The following is a 24,034-nucleotide window of genomic DNA, read 5'->3' on the forward strand; positions in this document are numbered from 1 at the left end:
TGATACTAATTTTGGTCAAAATACAGATAGAATTGTAAAATAAGTAATTTACTACAAAGCTCATAAACTGGTCCTGGAACCAATTCAAAAGTGAGAAGGCTCAATCAAAAATATCTGAGTAATAGTAACAATAATGCAACATAGGAACTGCTTCTAAATTTGAGTATTTTAAAGGGAAATTTTTGTTAGATGCAGAGTTTTGACAAGCTTTCTAAACTGCCAGGATCACTTCTCTGTTTTGCCAGATTTTATATACCTTACAGGTTACTGCTCCATATTTCTCAAGAATAATTATAGCAATTGAGAAAAGAAACCTCTCTTGTCAAGCCAAGTTAGTCCTTTCCTATTCATTACCAAACAACAAGACCCTTAATTAATTTTAAGATGGTCATTGATTTCATTACCATAATCTCTGATTAATCTTGATTTAAAAATCAGGACATAATAAATAGCTTTGAAAAGTTGAATATGCTTTATACATTTTTACTTCTGCTCACAATACTTTGTTATTGTGATAATATTTATTGGGCACCCATATCTATTCTGCTAACCTTAGAGAAACTATGGTGCAGACTAAGATATGCAGTGTTCTACAGTTTATCAAATGCATGGTAGTGGATAGTGCAAATATAAGGATTTGACCACTTTCTCTTCTTCAGCATACCTAGAGGAATTTAGCCAAGGATATAAATGATACAAACCACATACCTAACACAAAAAGTAAACTATCCCATTATGAAATATTCTGACACACCAGGAGAGGAAGGTTTGGTTCAATTCAGTCACTCAGTCGTGTCCGACTCTTTGGACCCCATAGACTGCAGCATGCCAGGCTTCCCTATCCATCACCAACTCCCAGCGCCTACTCAAACTCATGTCCATCGAGTCGGTGATGCCATCCAACCATCTCATCCAACCGTTCTCCTCCTGCCCTCAATCTTTCCCACCATTAGGGTCTTTTCCAATGAGTCAGTTCTTTGCATCAGGTGGCCAAAGTGTTGGAGTTTCAGCTTCAGCATCAGTCCTTTCTATGAATATTCAGGACTGATTTCCTTTAGGATGGACTGGTTGGATCTCCTTGCTGTCCGAGGGACTCTCAAGAGTCTTCTCCAACACCACAGTTCAAAAGCATTAACTCTTCAGTGCTCAGCTTTCTTTATAGTCCAACTCTCACATCCATACCTGACTACTAGAAAAAACATAGCTTTGACTAAATGGACCTTTGTTGGTAAAGTAAAGAGGAAGGTTAGTTAAGATCTGTAGCTGCTTTCCTGGGAATAACTGAGAAAAAATGTTCATGTGTCTTCAATGAAATTCTCAGACCCACAGAAGCTCAGAATCCTATGAATCCAATGAAATTAGACAGAAGTAGTGGAAAATAAGAAGACAACATCACTTTTGTTTACAAACCTTAAAAATCAATGCCTTCTCAACATTAAATTTCAATTTAAAACTTTACTGTTTGACTAATGATGCTAAAGGCCTTCCAGTATCTGTTTTCAAATACTTGTCAAACTTTAATTCAACATTTTCCTAAATTTTTATTAATAGTTTGTTCCACTCTGCTATGTACACACATATAAACACTCATTAATTCAGAAATGAGCTCAGATGCTACTGCCCCTAGGAAATCTAGTGCCACCACTAAGAAAATAATTTTCTGTGGTGAAAGCAGAGTGCTCTTACCACTTATTGCAATTTACATGTTTTTCTCTCAACTCACAAAGGATAGAAATCCTTGCATTTATGCCACTCCAACTCCTACTCTACTGATTTAAGAAAAATAAAAAGACGAAAACATGAAGATGGGGAACACAGCCCAAAAACTATAAACAGAATTAAAACAGGAAAGAAGCATTTGTTTATTTTTGTTACATATAATATTCCATCGGGTGAATGTACAATAACTTATCCATTCTACTGCAGATAAATGCTTGGGTTGTTTTCAAATTAGGGCTATTACAAACAATTGCTGTGAATAATCTTTCATATTACTTTTGGGGATAATATGTGTGTTAAAGCTTAAGATATGCATATGTTCATATTTAGTAGACATTGGCCAAATTGGTTTTATTAATTTATACCTCCATTAGCAGTGTTTGAGATTTCTGGTTGCTCCATATAGTCGTCAAAACTCATTTAATTATCAGTATATAAAATCTAATCATTATGGTGTATAAGGAAAGTGAAAGTGAAGTCGCTCAGTCGTGTCTGACTCTTTGTGACCCCATGGACTGTAGCCTACCAGGCTCCTCTGTTCATGGGATTTTCCAGGCAAGAGTACTGGAGTAGATTGCCATTTCCTTATCCAGTGGATCTTCCCGACCCAGGGATGGAACCCACGTCTCCTGCATTGTAGACAGACGCTTTACCGTCTGAGCCATCAGGGAAGTCCAAGTCTCTCAGCCGTGTCCAACTCTTTGCAACCCCACGGACTGTAGCCTACCAGGCTCCTCTGTCCATGGGATTTTCCAGGCAAAAATACTCGAGTGAGCTGCCATTTTCTTCTCCAGGGGATCTTCCCAACCCAGGGATCGAACCCCAGTCTCCAGCATTGCAGACAGACGCTTTACCGAGCCACCAGGGAAGCCAATTATGGTGTATGTATGAGAAACACTGGACTGGAGGAAACATAAGCTGGAATCAAGATTGCCAGGAGAAATATCAATAACGTCAGATACGCAGATGACACCACCCTTATGGCAGAAAGTGAAGAGGAACTAAAAAGCCTCTTGATGAAAGTGAAAGTGGAGAGTGAAAAAGTTGGCTTAAAGCTCAACATTCAGAAAATGAAGATCATGGCACCCGGTCCCACCACTTCATGGGAAATAGATGGGGAAACAGTGGAAACAGTGGCTGACTTTATTTTGGGGGGCTCCAAAATCACTGCAGATGGTGACTGCAGCCATGAAATTAAAAGACGCTTACTCCTTGAAAGGAAAGTTATGACCAACCTAGATAGCACATTCAAAAGCAGAGACATTACTTTGCCAACAAAGTTCCATCTGGTCAAGGCTATGGTTTTTCCTGTGGTCATGTATGGATGTGAAAGTTGGACTGTGAAGAAGGCTGAGCACCGAAGAATGGATGCTTTTGAACTGTGGTGTTGGAGAAGACTCTTGAGAGTCCCTTGGACTGCACGGAGATCCAACCAGTCCATTCTGAAGGAGATCAGCCCTGGGATTTCTTTAGAAGGACTGATGCTAAAGCTGAAACTCCAGTACTTTGGCCACCTCATGCGAAGAGTTGACTCATTGGAAAAGACTCTGATGCTGGGAGAGATAGGGGGCAGGACGAGAAGGGGACGACAGAGGATGAGATGGCTGGATGGCATCACTGACTCGATGGATGTGAGTCTCAGTGAACTCCGGGAGTTGGTGATGGACAGGGAGGCCTGGCGTGCTGCGATTCATGGGGTCACAAAGAGTCGGACACGACTGAGCGACTGAACTGATCTGATAGTATTTTGGGCTTCCTTTGTGGCTCAGACAGTAAAGAATCTTCCTGCAATGCAAGACATCCAGGTTGAATCCCTGGGTCAGAAAGATCCCTTGAAGAATGGAATGACTATCCAGTCCAGAAGTCTTGCCTAGAGAATTCCATGGACAGAGGAGCCTGATGGGGTCATAGAGTCTGACACAGTTGAACAAGTAATACTAGTATAGTGGTATTTCAATATGGTTTTATTTGCACTGCCTTGATAACTAATGTAAATGAATACTTTGTCATATGGTTGCTGGCTATTTGAATATTCTATTCTATAAACTGCCTGTTCAAGTCTTTTGCCCATTTTTCCATGGGGTTGTTATTTTTTTTAACTTGCAGAAATTCTTTATATTTGCTATATATATATATCCTTTGTGGACTATGTGGATTGCAAATATCTTCTTAAATTCTCTGGTTTTCCTTCTCACTCTCTTAATGATGTCTTTTGATTTACAAAGTTTTTGAGTGAAGTCTTTTTTCTTCACTTTATGACTGGTGTTTTTTGTGTTCTCTTTATGAAGTCTTTATCAATCATAAAATCAGGAAGATATCCTCCCCCTCCCCCTCCCCCGCCCCGCCAGGGCATTGTAGTAGATATGAAGGTAGATCATAATTAACTGGAAACTTCAGATATTGCACTCTGAAGTCTAACACCATATTCAGAGAAACTACACTTGCCATAGCCTACTTCTGGTACTGACTGAGTGTGACAGGGACACTAAGGCAGGCCTGCACCTGGTAGTGGTGAGACTGCTCTCATAGATGGGCTTGACTGGAGGCCTGAATCCAGGGCTTAACTCAGTTAGAGCCACACTGCAGTCTCATACTCTCTCAGCCAACTCTCCTTCCTTCTCTTCTTGAACAGGTCAGACCAGTATTAGAGGCATAACTCTTCCTGTCTCCCCTGCCTGCTTTTCCATTTGCCTCCAAGGTATTTCTATGCACAATTATTTTGTACTTCAATCTTGTTTTAGGGCTTTGATTCTCAACTGACCCAGATTAATATAGTTATCTTCTAGAATGTTTGCCATTTTACAGTTGAAATTTTGATTTGTGTGTGGTGTAATAGAAGAGACAAAATTTATTTTTCTTCCATGGATATTCAATTGATCTGGCATTCTTTATGGAAAAAGCTGTCCATTCTGTACTGTTCTTCAGTGTTGTCTCTTTCATAAACCAAAGGCCATAAAACTTTGGTCTATATCCACCGAAAGTACCAAAGGTGGGTATTTCTGGACTCACTGTCTACATCAACATGGATGAAAAATGTGACTGAAATAAGGAAGAAATAAAAGACTTCACACATAATTTTATTTATAACCCACATAATAATGGAGCAGGAAATCTGGGTTCACTGATACCACATGGGCAAATCAAATATCATGAAAACATAGTTTAAAATCATGTTCTAAATGTTAGCATGATTTCAAATTAATAAAAAGGTATAGAAACAGGACATAGAACCAAAGCTTATATGAGGTAGAAGAGAATTGTTTCTTTTTTTCCTAAAGAAGTAAAGGAATACCAAATACTTTATTAAATTAAATAATCAGTTCTTCCAGTAAGTATAAAATAAATGAATGGAACCAAATGCAGGAAAACTTTTTAAAAGAAACTAATCATGATAAGTTATTTTTATATGGAACTACAAGACTCTGATGCTGGGAGGGATTGGGGTCAGGAGGAGAAGGGGACGACAGAGGATGAGATGGCTGGATGGCATCACCGACTCAATGGACGTGAGTCTGAGTGAACTCCGGGAGTTGGTGATGGATAGGGAGGCCTGGTGCACTGTGATTAGTGGTGTCGCAAAGAGTTGGACACGACTGAGCGACTGAACCGACTGACTGACTGTCTTTTATATGGTAGCATAAAATAATCAGTCAATGGCTATATCTGAAATGGAAAACATAACTTCATTTAAGCTTGGTGTGTCAAGGCATTTCTGTTTATTTGTTGTTGTTGTCCAGTTGCTAAGTTGTGTCCGACTCTTTGCAACCCCAGGCCCTGCAAGGTAACAGGCTCCTCTATCCTCCATTATCTCAGGGAGTTTGCTCAAATCCATGTCCACTGAGTCAATGATGCCAACCAACCATCTCATCTTCTACTGCCTGCCCCGTTATCCTTTTGCCTTCAATCTTTCCCAGCATCAGGGTCTTTTTCAATGAGTTAGCTCTTCGCATCAGGTGGCCAAAGTATTGGGGCTTCAGGTTTAGCATCAGTCCTTCTAATAAATATTTGGTGTTTATTTTCTTTAGGATTGATTGGTTTGATCTCCTTGCAACCTAAGGGACTCTCAAGAGTCTTCTCCAGCACACAATTCAAAAGCATCAATTTTTTGGCATTCAGCATTTTTTATGGTCCAACTCTCACACCCATACATGACTATTGGAAAAACCATAGCTCTGACTGTACGGACCTTTGTCGGCCAAGTGATGTCTCTGCTTTTCAATACAGTCTAGGTTTGTCATAGCTTTCCTTCCAAAGGGCAAGCATCTTTTAATTTCTTGGCAGCAGTATCTTCCCATATTTTGCATTGTTAATTTAATCTATAAATAACCAGGACTCTACTCATATGTCCTATAACATGAATTCTTTTCTTCAGCAATAGCTGACTACTATGACCATGAGTACCCATCTGTGGTTATAGACATACTGAAAATGAAAACAAGTTTCTTAAAAGAAATTCCAAACTTCAAGGCTGACTTTTACTCTTTAAAAAGTCTTTAATGCTTACACATGTGACAAAACAGGCATACAGTGTTTTGCACACTTATATGATCAACTTTTCATGGAACATCTTAAAGAATGTTGTCTCAAAAACAACATTATAGTCATTCAAAGTCCCTTACAGCAATTTTAAAGACAAGGATACACACAAACAGGTTCTTATCAGTAGAAGGTACCTTTGGATTAATGTTAAAGTTCCACCCCCACCAATCCCTGGACCATATTTCTCCCCTATCAGAAGTTTCAGTTCATTACACTGGATGAAGAAAAAAAGTCAAAAAATGCCTTGTATCATCACTGTTATTACTGACTGGCCACTTACACTAAAACAGTCAGCTTTATTGTATAAGATTTATAAATTTCCTTTATCTATTGCTTTATAATATATCTCAAATTATCTGAAAATGTGCAAGAAATATTTTCATGCATAAGATAGAAATAGACAATGTCTTGCCAAAGAGGATAAAAGTTGTTAATATTCTATCTAAAGCAATTTCTTATTTATGCCAAAAAAGATATAAGAAATAGGCACCCTAGGTCTCATCCTCAGCTCTCAAATGAACTTACTCTGTCACATGAGAACAGTTGGGCTAGTTTATACTCCACTCAGCCATGTGTGTGTGTATGTGAGTGTCTGTGTATGTGTGTCTGAAGGTTTGGGGGTTATTTCTCTGCTATTCTTTCCCTCTGTCCCTGTAACCTATTTCCACTAATAATATAATATACTTAAAACAAAAAACATACATAAGGGTATTCAAAATAAGACAAAAACAATCAGAAACTATACGTATGTCTGGTATGTATACGCATGCAATTGAAAGGCATATTAAAAGTTATATATGTATACCTTTATATACAAGGATGAAGACACAAATGTATATATATACATCTATTATATATATATAATATATATTATATATATATATTTTTTTTACTATATATAGAAAATAAGGACTAAAGAAAAGTACAAGTATGAAAACATAGTTACTAAGACCATATATCAAATTAGGCTCTGAACTCTCTGGCAGAAGGGCAACAGAGAAATACAATCACAGGTTTTCATTACTGGACTCAGAGCAACTCATCAAATGATATAAAACACTTTCTCTATCCTTCCCTCTCTCCTTTCTTCTCTCTCTCACAGTTTCAGTGACACACATATACACACATGTATATGATCTCTACAGATATAAACATGCAAGAGTTAAATATACACATTTTTAACTTTTAACCTATTGTATATTTCATATTTATTATTTTCAAAAAGCAAATGAATCTTTGAATAAATTATGTGCGTGAAAGCCTACAAAGCCTGTGGTATCAAAAATGAAAAAAAAAAAAAAAACCAAAAACTGAGTATGAGTAGAAAATACATAGATTCTGAAAATCCACATTGTTTTTAAGTAGAAATGTTCCACATAGCAGTTTTATCTGCCTAGGAACAAGACAGTACTATACTAGAAATGCAGTTTCTTTCTTCTTTTTTTTTTTTTAATAAAGTAACATTTTTATTTTAAGGGGCCTATATGAGGAAGAGTTATAGGAATCATGAAATACATGTTAGAGTAAACTTTTATTTACTCACACATATGCGTCTACACATCCACATGGCACCCTTTTACTATTGTGTTAAATGATATTTGATTTTACATGGGCAACACTGGTAAACATTACCTTCACTATGCAGCTTTCTATTTTGCTTCCAACACTCATTTATTGAAGTTTATTGATGACTAGAATGTTTTGGGGTAAGACCTGAAGGAAAATACTATGTAATATTCTTTGTGTTAACAGTACCAGGTACGAGGTTGGCATGTAACACATTTGGATTGAGAAAACAAAAGAGTAAGTAGTTTATTAAGGAAATCAAGAGACAAAGATTGTCTAAATACCTACTTGAGTTATAAATGTGGGCTCAATCCTAGAGAGTAGGATTTAGAGTGACATCTCTTTCACCTTACACTTAGAGCCAAATGCGAGGTTCCCCATGTACACTTATTCCACCTAAAAATGAAGGATACACTACACATTTTAAGTTGATAGCAACATCAGCCCTTGGATTTGTCTCACTTAGGCCACTTTTTGTCAACTTTCAAATTAGTTGCCATTTATAACAAAGGTGTTTCATATAATATTTGGATTTTGAGCTTCTCTTAAGAAATCAAATGTCTGGCAATGCTGTACCCAGAGTTGCTCAAGACAACAAAAAGTTACACCCAAATGCTGTGGCTCCCCACAAACAGGGCCTGTGCTACCCAGTAACCATATCACTCACTCCTCAGTGTCTGAGACTCAATTCACTTCACCAGTTTATGTTCACTGTGGGGCCACTACAAGCAACTGATTGTGTAAACTCTTCTAGGCACAATCCATTTCCAGTAATGAATCCAAATCTCAATTTTAGTAATTACTAACAGCGCAACCTTGAGCAAGTAATTTATTCTCATGGAGTCTCAATTTCATCACCTATAAAGCTGTGAAAGTAATCCCTTGCCACATCACAGGGTGACTGTGGGAAGGAAATGAAATTATATATGAAAAGGCTTTGTGAACTTCAAAGGCCATGAAAGCCACGTGTATATAAACTACTATTTTTATTTTATTATTAGTTTTAATAGGTTAAATAGCGATCATCTTTAAACTATGATATATTCTAAACAAAACTGAAACTTCTTAGATTAATAGGCAAGAAAAGAAACTACAAAGGTTAACAGTGTCTTAGATGTACAATTAAAAACTGATAAACCTTAGAAGCAAGCAGAGAATAGATCATCAGATTTCACATTAGTTTTGTTCAATCCACCTGTGCTAAAATAATTTAATCAAATTATTTCATTAAAAGAGCAAGCAGCATATGTAGTATTTTCATTAATTATTCCCAACTTATCTATATAATAAATATTTGTCTTATGCATGAAATATTAAAAATATAGGGCTTCCCTGATGGCTCAGTGGTAAAGAACCCTCCTTCCAATGTAGGAGATACAGGTTCAATCCCTGGGTTGGGAGGATCCCCTGGAGAAGGAAACGGAAATCCACTCCAGTATTCTTGCCTGGGAAATTCCATGGACAGAGGAGCTTGGCGGCCTGCAGTCCATGGGATCACAAAAGAGTTAGATATGACTAAGTGACTAAGCAAATTAATAATATATCTTAAACACATTTAATTGTAAAGTGTCTTAAGGAAAAGTAACTAAGCTTAAAGAAATGCTATAATAAAGATTTATAGAATTAAAATTTAAATATCACTCTTACCTAAAATTTTATAGTAAAAATTATTAATTGTAAATGTATTTTTATATTCTTTATTGTTCTTATTTTTATCTCAAATTCTCCTTTGAATATGAGTGTGTGTGTATTCAGTTTTTAAAATGAGAACTTCTATTTCTGAATAAATTTTCAAAAAATCATTTCTATTCACAGCATATAGGTGCAAATTTCAGTTGTGTGCTTTCCTCCTTTAGAGTTCCACATCTCTTATTAACTTTATCTTGCTTAATGATGATAATGGTTACTCAAGTTTGAATCCTTCATGTCTTGTGCTAAAGATGTTTGATATTATATTCATACTATCATAAACAATATGCAAAAATACTATGCTGTCATATATAAATATATTTCTATACAAAAATAGATTTTCCATTGGTCAATTTTTTCATAACTGAATATATGTCACTGGGGTACCTCATTTACTTAATGAACTTTATTAACTTGATCAAAATCCATTGCTAGAGTGAACCCTTTAGTTTCATATAACAACAAATCTCTTGCACTTTTTTCCTCTGGATCTCTACCAAGTTTTGGCAAGCATGATCATAACTTCAACTTTCAGACATAAAAAAGATGTTTTTCATTTTCTCCATAGTTTACTATGATAGATTCCTATTAGGTGTACCATTAAAACATACTGAATGCTAGGATGCAAGCAGCTTACTTTTGTGTTTATCTATTAGCCATAATAATTACCATTCTGAGTGCCTATCTTGAGCAGACTTATATATCAAGTGACTGAATCCTTGCCGTAACCCTATACATATTGTAACATTAGTTTACAACTGAGATAAACGAAACTAAGGAAGGTGAAGTAACTTGATCATTGCCTCACACCCCATAAGTAAGTGGCAGAGACAGAATTACAACCCAAGTCTTTTCAGATCCCAAAGCCCCAGTGCTTCCCAAGCAACTGCTTTCAAACTGTTTCCATTGTCTTCAGAGGTGAATAAATTCCCTAAGAAACTGATAATAGTCATAGATCCTTATATAAATAGTGGATGTTGAAAAAAATCTCTAAAGATTTATGAGCCCATTTTGAAGGCAGTATAAAATTATGTGAGTTGAAATAAAAACCCCTAAAGATGACAGGATTCAATGATTGACATGTGCTTCATTATCATTATTTACAAGTAAGATATACTACAAACTAACATTTATATTTCTCTCAATTCATTTATTTAATTAAAAATAGGAAGAAGTACTTTTTTAAAAGAAAACCATTTTTATATCCTATTTAATTTTTGTGACAATTTGAATCTCATTTTGTAAAATAAACCCCAAAATTATATTGATTTTCCTATATTTCGTCTTCAATGCATTTTGTATATCTATTCATGAATTAAGAAAAACTAAAGCTTAATTAAAGTATCTTGCATTTTTTAATGTTACACATAATTTTTTAATGAAATATACAAATGTTTACACAAATAGTAAACTAATGACATTTTTCAGGATTATATATTCAGAACACAAATTCTGAAATTCAAAGCCAAAAGACTGACATGTGAGATTGGTCCTGAAGGCTTGTTTCTCCTTTTAAGCCTACATATTCCAGTTTAATCCAGAGTTGGTAACCAAGGGAAAGTATAGGTTTTAGAAATAAATATCTATAAGATTTATTTTATTTTATTCATTTGGTCAAGGATCCATTCATTCTTTATATATGTACATGTATATACACGTATATGTATATATACTCTACTTCACACCAAAAAATGATTAGTGGCTCCAGATTCCTCAGTTCCTCATGTTAACAGGCATGCAGACAATCAGGTTGCTAAAATGAAAAGTAGTTACTGAGATTGAATATTAAACTTATCTCTGAGCCTCCTTGTAGCCAACAACAACAAAAACAGACAATGATGCTGAATTCTTTACAGCAACAACTACATTTTCAGTTTGTCAGAATAACTGAAAATATTTCTCATATTTCTATAACTTTTAACACTACAACATTTTTCATGGTTACTGATAATTTCACACAAAATTATTTCATACATGCAGACAATATTTAATGATATATATATAGGTAATGTTTAAAAGTTATTAGAAGTGTCAACATTAATGCAAAAAAACTGCCACAAATATTTTGGAACTGTTCTAATTTAACAGTGATGGGTTAAATTCACTTCTATTTGGTTCAGAATTCTATTTGATTCTGAATGCCCCAGACTAGATTATTACACTCTGTGATTTATAACCACATAAATATAATGCATCTGAGTGAAGATGAGCCAACAATAATTAACTGTCTATTAGTTTTTCGCCTTTGAGATGTGGTTCAGTCAGTTCAGTTCAGTTCAGTTCAGTCGGTCAGTCATGTATGACTCTTTGCAACCCCATGAATCGCAGCAGGCCAGGCCACCCTGTCCATCACCAACTCCCGAAGTTCACCCAGACTCACGTCCATCGAGTCAGTGATGCCATCCAGCCATCTCATCCGCTGTCGTCCCCTTCTCCTCCTTCCCCCAATCCCTCCCAGCATCAGAGTCTTTTCCAATGAGTCAGCTCTTTGCATGAGGTGGCCAAAGTACTGGAGTTTCAGCTTTAGCATCATTCCTTCCAAAGAAATCCCAGGGCTGATCTCCTTCAGAACGGGCTGGTTGGATCTCCCTGCAGTCCAAGGGACTCTCAAGAGTCTTCTCCAACACCACAGTTCAAAAGCATCAAATCTTCGGTGCTCAGCCTTCTTCACAGTCCAACTCTCACATCCATACATGACCACAGGAAAAACCATAGTCTTGACCAGATGGAACTTTGTTGGCAAAGTAATGTCTCTGCTTTTCAATATGCTATCTAGTTTGGTCATAACTTTCCTTTCAAGGAGTAAGCGTCTTTTAATTTCATGGCTGCAGTCACCATCTGCAGTGATTTTGGAGCCCAGAAAAATAAAGTCTGACCCTGTTTCCACTGTTTCCCCATCTATTTCCCATGAAGTGATGGGACCAGATGCCATGATCTTCGTCTTCTGAATGTTGAGCTTTAAGCCAACTTTTTCATTCTCCACTTTCACTTTCATCAAGAGGCTTTTTAGTTCCTCTTCACTTTCTGCCATAAATAGTAAACACCATACCAGGGTATTTTAGTAGGGAAAAAAAAAACAGAAGAGAATCAAAAGGCAATTTCTGCCAAAGGTTGAGAAGTTATTGGAAAGGTGAGAATGCTTGGTTTACTATGTGCACTGCTAGCAGGAATACAAAATGGTGCTGAAGATATGGAAAATAGTATAGTAGCTCCTCAAAAGATTAAATATATGATTACCATATGATCCAGCAGTTCCAGTTCAAAAGAACTGAAAGCAGGGCTCCAACAGATATTTGTATGCCAATCTCTTAGGAGCATTATTCACAATAGCCAAAAGCTAGAAAAAACCCAAATGTCCCATCAGTGGATAAACAAAGTGTTGTACATATAGATATGGTGGAATATTATTCAGTCCTAAAAAGTAATGAAGCTCTGAAACATGTTATGATATGGTTGAAGTTTGAAGGCAATAAACCAGACACAAAAGGAAAAATAATGTATGATTATACTCAAATGATGGAGAAGGCAATGGCACCCACTCCAGTACTCTTGCCTGAAAAATCCCATGGATGGAAGAGCCTGGTAGGCTGCAGTCCATGGGGTCACTAAGGGTCGGACACTACTGAGCGACTTCACTTTCACTTCTCACTTTCACGCATTGGAGAAGGAAATGGCAACCCACACGTGTTCTTGCCTGGAGAATCCCAGGGATGGGGGAGCCTGGTGGGCTGCCGTCTATGGGGTTGCACAGAGTCAGACACGACTGACGCAACTTAGCAGCAGCAGCAGCATACTTAAATGAGGGGCTAGAATAAATTTACATAGACAGAAACTAGGATGGTGGTGTCAGGAGATGGGGAAGAGGGAATTGAAAGTTACTGCTTAAAAATTCCAGTTATGGGATATGAAAAATTCTGAGATGGATGGTAGTGGTGATTGCACAGAAATACAAATATATTTAATATCACAGAACAGCACACTCCTAAATAGCTAAAACGGCAAATTTTATGTCATATATGTTTTTCTACAATTTAAGAAGAAATTAAAAAAGAAGACTTGCTCTTCTAATGTACTTTTTTGTTTATATTAATTTTAATTCATCATTCACTAGCTTTGAAAGTATCATTTAATTTTGTGTTCCTTTGACCACACCAGAAAGCAAAATAAAGGCAAAATTCCTACCTTTTATTTTCTATTGCATTTCTATTTCTATTGTATATTTCCCAATCACACAACATTGCTGTGGTTCTCAAACCTGAACTTATTTGAAAAATACAGAGTCTGAGGCCACATAGGGATTATAGAATCAGAATTTTTGAAGAGTCCTACTCAAGAATTTTTTTTTTTAACTCGCCAATAATTCTGATCATAAACCTCACTGGGAATCTCTTTACTTTTTTTCCTTGGTGTGTGGTCTTAGCTGACTGTTGACAGAAACTGATTTTTCAGAGCTGTGGAGATACCATAATCTCTTTCATTAAGAAATAAACACATTTAGGAATTGTAAATGTTTCTAAGATTGTGCCCAGAGTAACATAACATGAAAGCATTCACGGTCTTTCATCCACTATCTAGGGTCTTGTGGTTAGCAAAAAGAAATAATATATTCATTCTACACCTAAGGCCTTTATAAGAACACAGCATGATTTCAGAAACTCTAATACTCTCCATTGATCCATAAAATTTGATGGCAGTATCATTATGAATCCATCCTAAACTGTAATTCTCTTTAATATATGCATGAATTATATATTCCAATCACAGCATATAAAGTTGAAACTCACTTAGGCTGATATTGGAAAATATACTTATTTAATAATGATGTCCTTACCAGAAAAATATGTTTAAGTTGATCCAAGATCTTCCAATATATTTGTTTTAAAAATGTAGAAAAACAAGTTAACTTCAAAATTTCTAAGGTACATAAGTATCTTTATAAGGGAAAAGTATTACCAATTACATGGGCATAGACTCTGAAGCTTCTTCTCTGAACCCATTGTCACATAAACAGCAAATGCATTGTCTTCATACACAACTCTGAGCAAGTCATTCTTATAATCAAAACAACATGAACAAAAGTTTCAATTTTTCTGGCCTTTCGCCTGTTAATACAAAGCTCAAACTCCACTGGGCTAGCATTAAGGTCACTTAGTCTAGCTTAGTCTAGCATTAAGGCCACTAGTCTATGACCACAAATATTTTAGGGACTGTATTAGCCACACTGTTTCAGTTGTTTTTCACCACAGAGTCAAATTTATAAGACACAAGAGACTGAAATGGGCTCTCAGTGCTGTCACACCCAGCTCTGTTACCCCGTGGACTATAACCCACCAGGCTCCTCTATCCGTGGAGTTTTCAAGACAAGAATATTGGAGTGGGTTTCCATTTCCTTCTCCAGGGGATCTTCCTGACCCCAGGGCTACATCTCCTACATTGGCAGGCAGATTCTTTACCACTGCACCCCTGGGAAACCCTTGCAATGAGTTCTATTCTTCAGGTATTCCTTCCTTTGTGTGGCACTCAGTTAAATCTAGATTACCCCTGTACCCTTCCTATGTGCTGCCCAACACTGCAGCTCTTTATCAGTATGAAGAGCTTGGCCCTGGAGCTGGAGCCTCTCTCTTTTCAATCAAGGAATGACCAAGGGCTTCTTGCTTTATAATCCAGCCTCTATGTGAGGCAGGGTGTGAGAGAAGGCACCCCCTCCTTCCACTAGTTTCTTAATGGCAAAGAAAGTGGTCCCATCAGGATGTCCAGTCCCAACTCTTATCTCAGGTCTCCTGGGATCTCTTTTAGAAATGTAACCTGCAAACACAATCTTTCAAGCGAGCATAAAAATTTAAACCAAGAAGTATTTTCAACAGAGAATTTATGGGTGCCATTTGTTCCATTATATTTTTGCAGACATGTAGTAAGTCTGAGAAATACAAGTATCTCAGTCAATCTTGCTTGCAAACAACAGATACAATTTTTAAAATTCTAGCTGTATCCCATAGAGGACAGAAAAATCATTATATTCAGGACCCACTTGGGGGATATTACAGAGGTCTCCTATTGTAGCAATTAACCTTCCCCAAAGCAGTTCATACTGTTTTTCTTGAGCTGCAGTCATTGTGGACTCATATATGTTTCTTCTTAAACAGACTTACACCTTCCCAACTGCATGCTTACATTCACTCAAGCTTATTAAGATCATTTTAAGTGGATCTCTTTGGTTAAAACTAGAACAAATTTGAAACAGAACAAAATAGAACTGTATCGTGAACTAATATGATGGTAACCATCAATTTAATACATTTCCATAAACAGAGCTAAATGGAAGTCTGTACTGTCTGTCACAGAATAAAAGAAATATAACATCTTTCCAGCCCTGGTCCTGTCTTCTTTCCATGTATTCTTATTATGTATTCCATTTGCTTTAACTGCTGTTAGATTCAAGTTCTACAATCATTATGCCTTCTGTGACTTCACTGTTATAGCTAAATAGCAACTTGATATAATAAGCTTTAGATATGAAGCACTTGAAGTTGCTTTTTTATTTTGATTATGCATGATCCTGATTAGTATCTCCAAAGGCAGTCCATAGCAAGGAAACAGAATTACTATACAACAAATTTCTAATATTCCAAAGTCAACACTGTGGTCATTTTCTCTTTCCCTTCAAATTATGTCAGTTTCTATGAGAAGCCCAGCCTTTGATCAGGCCATATAAAAATAATCTGGGGGGCACTGCCTACTAAGAGATATCATAGATAGCAGTGATAAGCTCCTCAGATACATTCTACCAGGCCTCCCTGGGACTACATAGCCTTTGAGGCTTGGAGACACTATGAATCCCTCCTCTGAAGCAATGCTAAAGAGGAACTAATTCTCCCTTTTCTGCTGAGTACAATGCAGGGCACATTTGCCTACTTGAGAGGCAGATAAGAGGCAGGGACTAAGAATGGGGTTTGAAAGCCAAGATTTCAGTATCATTCAGGCGATACTGATGGGGACCCTTGATGGAGATGTGCTCCGGGGCCTTGACATTTTGACATTTCTAGACTAAATCAGACTGTATACCAATCTCTTCCTGCACTGACACAATTTTAAAGTTACAAGGAAAAAGCCAACGTTGAGAACAGGCTACAAAAGGACAGTCTGAGAGGTATGGAGGGATGTTAAGTACATATACTTCAGGACTTCTGAAAACCACTTACCTAGCATAAGCTCAAGATGGAAATGCAATAATATGAATTTTAACTAACTGTAAGAACTGTCAAAATTCCAAAGTCAATTGAAGAACTTTTGGAAATAGGTACAGGACTCCTTATCAGAAGGGAAAAAATAAAAGGCAAAAAGAACAATCTGAAGCCAGTAAAGTGAAAGTGAAAAAAAGTGAAATGTTAGTCTCTCATTCACTGCCTACTCTTTGTGACCCCATGGACTGTAGCCCACCAGGCTCCTCTGTCCATAGGATTCTCCATATAAGAATACTAAAGTGGCTTGCCATTTCCTTCTCCATGGGATCTTCCTGACCCAGGGATCGAACCAGGGTCTCCCACCTCGTTGGCCGATTCTTTACTGTCTGAAGTACCATGGAAGCCGAAGCCAGTTTGAAAAAAACAAACAAACAAACACAAAAATTGCCAAGTATCTAAATAGTACAGGAAGACATGACTGTATTACAGCAGAGGGCAAAAACAGATGTTTCATAATTACACCAATTCCAAAATCTCCAAAAGAAGCAAAATGAACAAAGGAGGAAAAATCATGTTTAATGAAGCAAAAGTACTAAAATATATTTTTATCAAGCACGAATAAATTAACCTTCCCCTTCCTAAATGTTTATTAGAAAAATAATTCATGTGGAACAAATTCTTTCACTAACATTTCTGAATATTGTGTTAATATGCAAAGCATATTTTTATGGTTACCTTTAATAAGTCTATAATTTGATATTCTCACATAGTCTCCTTAATTGTTTATGCTGATACTGTTAACAAAGTATTAACAGCTTTTTTAAAGACTGATCTTCTTCTGTAATCTCTCCTAGTGCCATAGTCATAATTTGGTTCATGCTATTTTCTGTGTAGAAATGCCCTTTACCTTCTTCCTTCCTCTTTAACTCCTATCTCCAGTCTCAGACCCTTGTGGCTCAGCTGGTAAAGAATCCACCTGCAATGCAGGAGACCTGGGTTCGATCCCTGGGTTGGGAAGATCCCCAGAAGAAGGGAAAGGCTACCCACTTCAGTATTCTGGAGAATTCCATGGACTGTATAGTCAAGGTGGTTGCAAAGAGTCGGACATGACTGAGTACCTTTCACTTCACTTCACTTCACTTTCAGCCTCAGATTAGATACATCACTTTTTTTAGTCTTCCTTGACAACCCCACTCAGAGTTAGGGTCCTTTGTCCCATAGCTTCTCATATGTACTTCTATTATATTAACAATGAAGCACTATAGTATAAAATTGTTCTTTACTAAATTCTTTCTTCACATTAAAATAAAAAACCTTTCTTATTCTTTTTATCTCCAGGGCCTATCAAAGTTCTTGATATATATCAACTGGACATTCATAATTATCTACTGAATGAAGGACATGCAGAAAGGTCCTAAAATCTTTCTGTTGTGATTAAAATCACGTAATAAGCTTACATTGTATGTTTTAATAAGCAAAACCAGAGCAAATATTTTTATTTAGATTCTATGTTCATGGCAATAAAAGGCAGCTTGTTGGAAGGTGTGAAATTCAATTATCACATTGTTACTGTGATACCATTTGAAAACACAACTTAGTACATTAATATACACTTTACTGATACTTATTTCTTTATCTTAAAATAAAGAAATATGAGTACTTTGTTTAGTAATTTTACAAAAACTACCCATTTTGATTGTTTCTGACATATTACTTATAAAAGAATCACCAAGATGAAACATTTACGTGTTCAAAAGATTACAAACATTTGGAAATGTGTATAAAATATTTTGCAACAAGGCCATATATGATCTGAAAAAATAAAATAGCATTGGCAAAGGAAATCAAACAACACTCAGCTTTATTATTATATCCTGAAATAAACATACATATAAGATACATACATATGTGCATTCATATATTTCTATAAATCAAAACTGAGATCAAAGTGAGTATATAGTTTTGTATTTTTAACATACCATTATATTGTGAATACTTCCTCTGTCATAAACTAACCTCCCAATGGCTTCCCAGGTGGCACTAATGGTAGGGAATCTGCCTGCCAGTGTAAGAGGTGCAGGAGACTTGGGTTCAATTCTTGGATCGGGAACATCTCCTGGAGGAGGCAATGGCAACCCACTCCAGTATTCTTGCCTGGAAAATTTCATGGACAGTGGAGCCTTGCAGGCTACAGACCATGGGGTCTTGAAGAGCTGGATATGACTAAGCACACACATGAACTAATCTCATAAAATATTAAAATTGTTTAAGTTCCATATGTGGATATGGGGCTTCCCTGGTAGTGCAGTTAGTTAAGAATCTGCCTGCAATGCAGGAGACCCTGGTTCAATTCCTGGGTTGGGAAGATCCACTGGAGAAGGGATAGGCTACCCACTGCAGTATTCTTGAGCTTCCCTGGTGGCTCAGCTGGTACAGAATCTGCCTGTAATGCAGGAGACCCCGGTTCAATTTCTGGGCTGGGAAGATCCACTGGAGAAGGGAAAGGCTACCCACTCCAGTATTCTGGCTGGAGAATTCCATGGACTGTATAGTCCATGGGGTCTCAGAGTCAGACATGACTGAGCGACTTTCACATTTCATGTGGATATGCTGTAAATTATTTAACTATTCTCTATCCTTGGAAATACAGTCCATGGAGAGTTGGTGACGGACAGAGAAGGCTGGTGTGCTGCAGTCCATGTGCTGTCAAGAGTCTGGCATGACTGAACTGAACTGATCCTTGGAAATGGGCTTCCCAGGTGGCTCAGTAGTAAAGTATCCACCTACCAAGCAGGAAACACAGATTTGATCCCTGGGTTGGGAAGATATCCTAGAGGAGGAAATTACAGGTTACTGCAGTATTCTTGTCTGGAAAATCCCATGGATAGAGGAGCCTAATGGGCTAGAGTCTACAGTCTCAAAGAGTCGAACACAACTGAATGTGAGCATCCATGGGAACTCTTTACAAATATATTCTTCAATGAACATTATGCATAAATTTTGTGTTCCTTTCTGATTATTTAGGCTGAGAAATTGGTTTTCTCGCTGTTTTCTGTTTTCTTAACATTTGGGTATTTTTTTCAGCTATTTTTTTTACATAAAAATAAAATTACTTCAATGTGAAAAAAATAACATTTGCAATTCAATATTGTGCTGGTTGTTTTTTAGTTATGGCGTTTATATTACAGACAGTAAATGGAATGATTTTAAATCACAGAAATTTATGGCAACAGAATTCTGAGATATTATTTAGATCATTTTGTCTTTGAATATCCATTCTTTCAGATCTCATCTGAGAGTGTTATCACCAGGTAAGTCTTCCTAAAGAGACGGTAAATAACCTACTTAGTTTAAATAAACCCAATTAATGGCTAATAGCATAAAATAAGCAGATAGTGCTAAAAAAAAGTTCAAATAACTATTAGTGAGGCATTTTCAAAGTTACAGAAAAGAAGCAAATGTCATCTTGCATTTAAAAGTTGCAATTCAGGTAATTTTTAATTATTCTGAATTTAAGAGTGATATAGGATTACTATAATCCAGTCTCCACATGATGCCAATGATTTTACACCTGTTCTTCAAAATGTATTGCCATGAAATAAAACATGCACTGGACTTAAAATACCATTATACACAAAAGAATTAATATAGAAAATTTCAAATGTTTACATGTTCAAAAGATCAATGACTCCTAGGACATGAGTGTGAAAAAAAAATTTGCAAACAAGGTCATATTCTTGCCAATATTGTTTAAAATATCAAAGTAGTAAAAACAGAGGAAATAAAATATAGTTTAATTTTATAAAATTCTGATAATTAAAAACTTTAAAAGTGATTAAACTCCCAAGTAAATATAGAAATATTGTGTGATCCTGTAACAATTTGAAATACTAGTGGTAAAGTATCCATCTGCCAATGCAGGAGCAACAGGAGACGTGGGTTTGATTCTGGGTTGGGAAGATCCCATGGAAGAGGAAATGGCAACCCACTCCAGTATTCTAGCCTGGAGAATCCCATGGACAGAGAAGCCTGGTGGGTTACAGTCCATAGGGTCGCAAGGTGTTGGACACAACTGAGCACACACACACATTATAAATACTGTCAAATATATGTTCACATTATGTCCAGAAAAATGGTAAAAATTATTTTAATAAGGAGTAAAAAGTAGAAAAAGTAAGACTCAATCACTTATTAAAAATATATTTCCATAATAAGGAAATTAATGTGAAAATCACAACTAATTTCATTTTCTATTTATTGGTCCAACTTGGCTTACTTTATAGACCAAAGTAATGAGCACCTTGAAAAAGAGGAATTTTGCAGTTACAATTGGGAAACCATCATAACTACCATCCAAAAGCAAGTAAATTATGAATAACATTATGAATAAGAGTATTTGAAACTAGAACTAGTCCTATTCATAATGGACTTTTCATGCATCAAAGTATAATTATTCAACTGAATAGAAGCTGATTTTAAAATATTGGCATGCAGGCCCAAACGCCATCAACCAGCACTATTACTATGAATAATAGTATGCAACTCTACAAATCTGCTGTCTTATATTTACCAGATAGTATTTTAAAACTAAACAGAATACTGACACACAAGATTTGTGCAGGTGGAGGCTAATACAAAGCCTTCAATAGAACATGATCTTTTGGGATCATAAACTACTTATGGTTTGTAAAATTCAAAGGGAGAGAGGGAACAGAAAAAAAACACTAATATTACCTGGGTGCCTTCTATGATACATATAGAAATAGAATCTATTACCAAAAATCAACAGCTAAACGTCTATATATTATGCAACTTGTGAAAGAAGTGTTAGTTGCTCAGTCATGTCCAACTCTTTGAGACCCCATGGACTTAGCCCCCTAGGCTCCTCTGTCCACGGAATTTCCTAGGCAAGAATACTGGAATGAGTTGCCATCTCCTTCTCCAGGGGATTTTCCCAACCCAGGGATCAAACCTGGGTCTCCTTCATTGCAGGCAGATTCTTTACCATCTAAACTACCAGGGAAGCCATTATGTAACTTAAGATCTTTAAATCATCTGTAAGTAGTAAATATTTATTTGTTGACACCAAAATGTAAGTTCCAGATCATTACACCCATCATTTAACTTAATCCTTGCAGTTACTCAATTAAATTAGTGTACCTACTTGTACTTTCCAATTTTCTGGGATTCAGGGAAACTGAGTCCCAGAACACTGGGCAATTTATCTAGAATCATACTAGCAAGTAACAGAGTTAAACACAGATCATTCTAGTGCCAGGTCTCTGCTTTTATCAAGCATCCCACCGCCTACCATATGGAAAAGCATGCACTTGGCATGACTCTTTATTTAATGATAAATGATGACCAGAGTCTCAAAGGAAACACTTTTCTGGTGTATATAGCATGAGGATTCAGTAGCCAATCACTTCAAATCAAACCTCCAAATCTAGTCTTTCACTGAGGAAACCCTGGCTTCTGAGGGAAAGACAGCCAATCCCAAAGTAATTTGCCTCTATAAGGAAGTAGTCTATTACCTTGCCCTAAATAATGCAGTATTCAGTTATTACTTCCTGCCAGAGTGACAGTTTAAGCACAAGGCATTAAAAAACTGTTTTCTCCTGTTCTAGCTATCTGTTATTTATTGCTTCATACACCACTTGTCTGAAAGTGATGGATAAATATTTGAAGGGAAAGATGCATCATTCTGGATGCTCCATGAAATTCAAGATGGATAAAAGTCAATGTTTCAGGCTCATCTACTTCCAGCTTTCTTTCTATAATGAGGTAAAAACAAGCTTTAAGTGTGTTTAAAGACTCTTCTAGTTTAAAAAAGAAAGAAAAAGAAAAATAGCTTTATCAGTTTCTGTATCAAGTTCTAAAAGATAGTTTCTATTCCAATATGCTAAAGATTATTTTTCCAATTTTGGGAAAAATAAATGTACCTGAAACAATTAAATTGTCTTTCTGACTACAAGATTTTGAGATTATGACTCATTCTTTGGATTATGTTTTCACATAACAAAAAGAAAAGTAACCAAATACTGGCACAACCCACATAGTCATAGGCTACTTCTGTGATGAGAGTGAAACTCACAGCTGCACATAAAAGATCTTTAATTATGGCTGATTTGCATTGTTGAATGGCAGAAACCAATACAACATTGTAAAGCAATTTTCCTCCAATTAAAAAATTTTTTTAAATTCTTAAAACCAAGATTAATGTATTTATAATACTACTTGCAAATACTCTTAAACACTGCTGTACTTTAGCCAGCAACTGTGCTAAGATTTTTTTTAACCTAATTTGTCACACTTAATGTGATAGTTCTTATCCCTGATAACTAGAGGCTCTCCCTGCCTCCTTAAGTATTTGTTTAAAAATACCTCAGTGAAGCTTTCCCTTCTCACTTTCCTTAAAACTGCAACATCTCCTTTCTTCATACTGTCTATTGTCTTTCCTTCATTTTACTTTTTTCCATAGAATTTATCACTATCAGATATCGTATACATTCTACAAATGTATTTATCTCCTATCCCTCCCAATGTAAATGTAATCACCAAGAAGCCAAGCTTATTGTGATTATTTACAATTTATTTACACTATTTTCTTCAGGGTTGTAGCCCAAAGCCTATGAGAGTAGCCCATCATTGCTACTGGTATATTATTAATCCATTTTTTTTAAGTACAAAACTAAAAGACATACAAAAGTGACTTACTGAAGTCATAAAGCAAATAACTACTGAATCAGGTTTATGGACTCTCAACTTGAAACCTCTCTAATTCTCTATACTGCTTCTGGAAAACACAATCATCCTAACCAAAGTTTGCCTATTTGTTCTACAGATTTAGAGATCTTTGAATAAATAATAAACAGGTTTAGAAATTACAGCAAATAAATCACCCTTTAAATACCCTTCATGACTGGTCCTCTTTGAGAAGGTCATCCATGTAGATGAGCAGGTAGCTTTGGAAGGCACACAAATGGGGTGTGAGGGAGAGCAGGGATCAGCTCAGACCATCTGTATCAACCCTGGAAATCAATGTGTTGACAGATGTCACTGCCTGTTTTCCCTCATAACCAGTAACCTGAATGTCACGAAACATTTGCTGAGATAAGGAAATGAAGTATGCACAAAATTTAAGCTTATGTAGGAACGTTATTAGAAAAGAGAAAACAGTGAAAAACTACACATATTTGAAATCTTTATATACCATATGATACATATTTAATATACACACTCATTCTGCAATATATATTTGTCTTATTTTATTTTTCAACTTTCTCTAGCCCATTTTGAAAACAAAATCAAGTAATTCAGTTTCCCATTACACACACCAC

At 36.2% G+C, this 24,034-nt stretch overlaps 1 protein-coding gene across 1 annotated transcript in view; it reads right to left on the reverse strand.

Moving 5' to 3' along the window:
• Positions 1 to 23,717, reverse strand: part of NAALADL2 (N-acetylated alpha-linked acidic dipeptidase like 2) — a 1,369,359-nt gene extending 1,345,642 nt beyond the window's left edge. The window contains exon 1 of the mRNA XM_070802872.1: positions 23,608 to 23,717. The gene's annotated coding sequence lies outside the window, so the exon portion shown is untranslated. The remainder of the gene's footprint in view (positions 1 to 23,607) is intronic.
• Between the last annotated feature and the right edge of the window lie 317 nt (positions 23,718 to 24,034).

Source organism: Bos indicus, chromosome 1, assembly GCF_029378745.1.
Source record: "Bos indicus isolate NIAB-ARS_2022 breed Sahiwal x Tharparkar chromosome 1, NIAB-ARS_B.indTharparkar_mat_pri_1.0, whole genome shotgun sequence".
NCBI classification, from domain to species: domain Eukaryota; kingdom Metazoa; phylum Chordata; class Mammalia; order Artiodactyla; family Bovidae; genus Bos; species Bos indicus.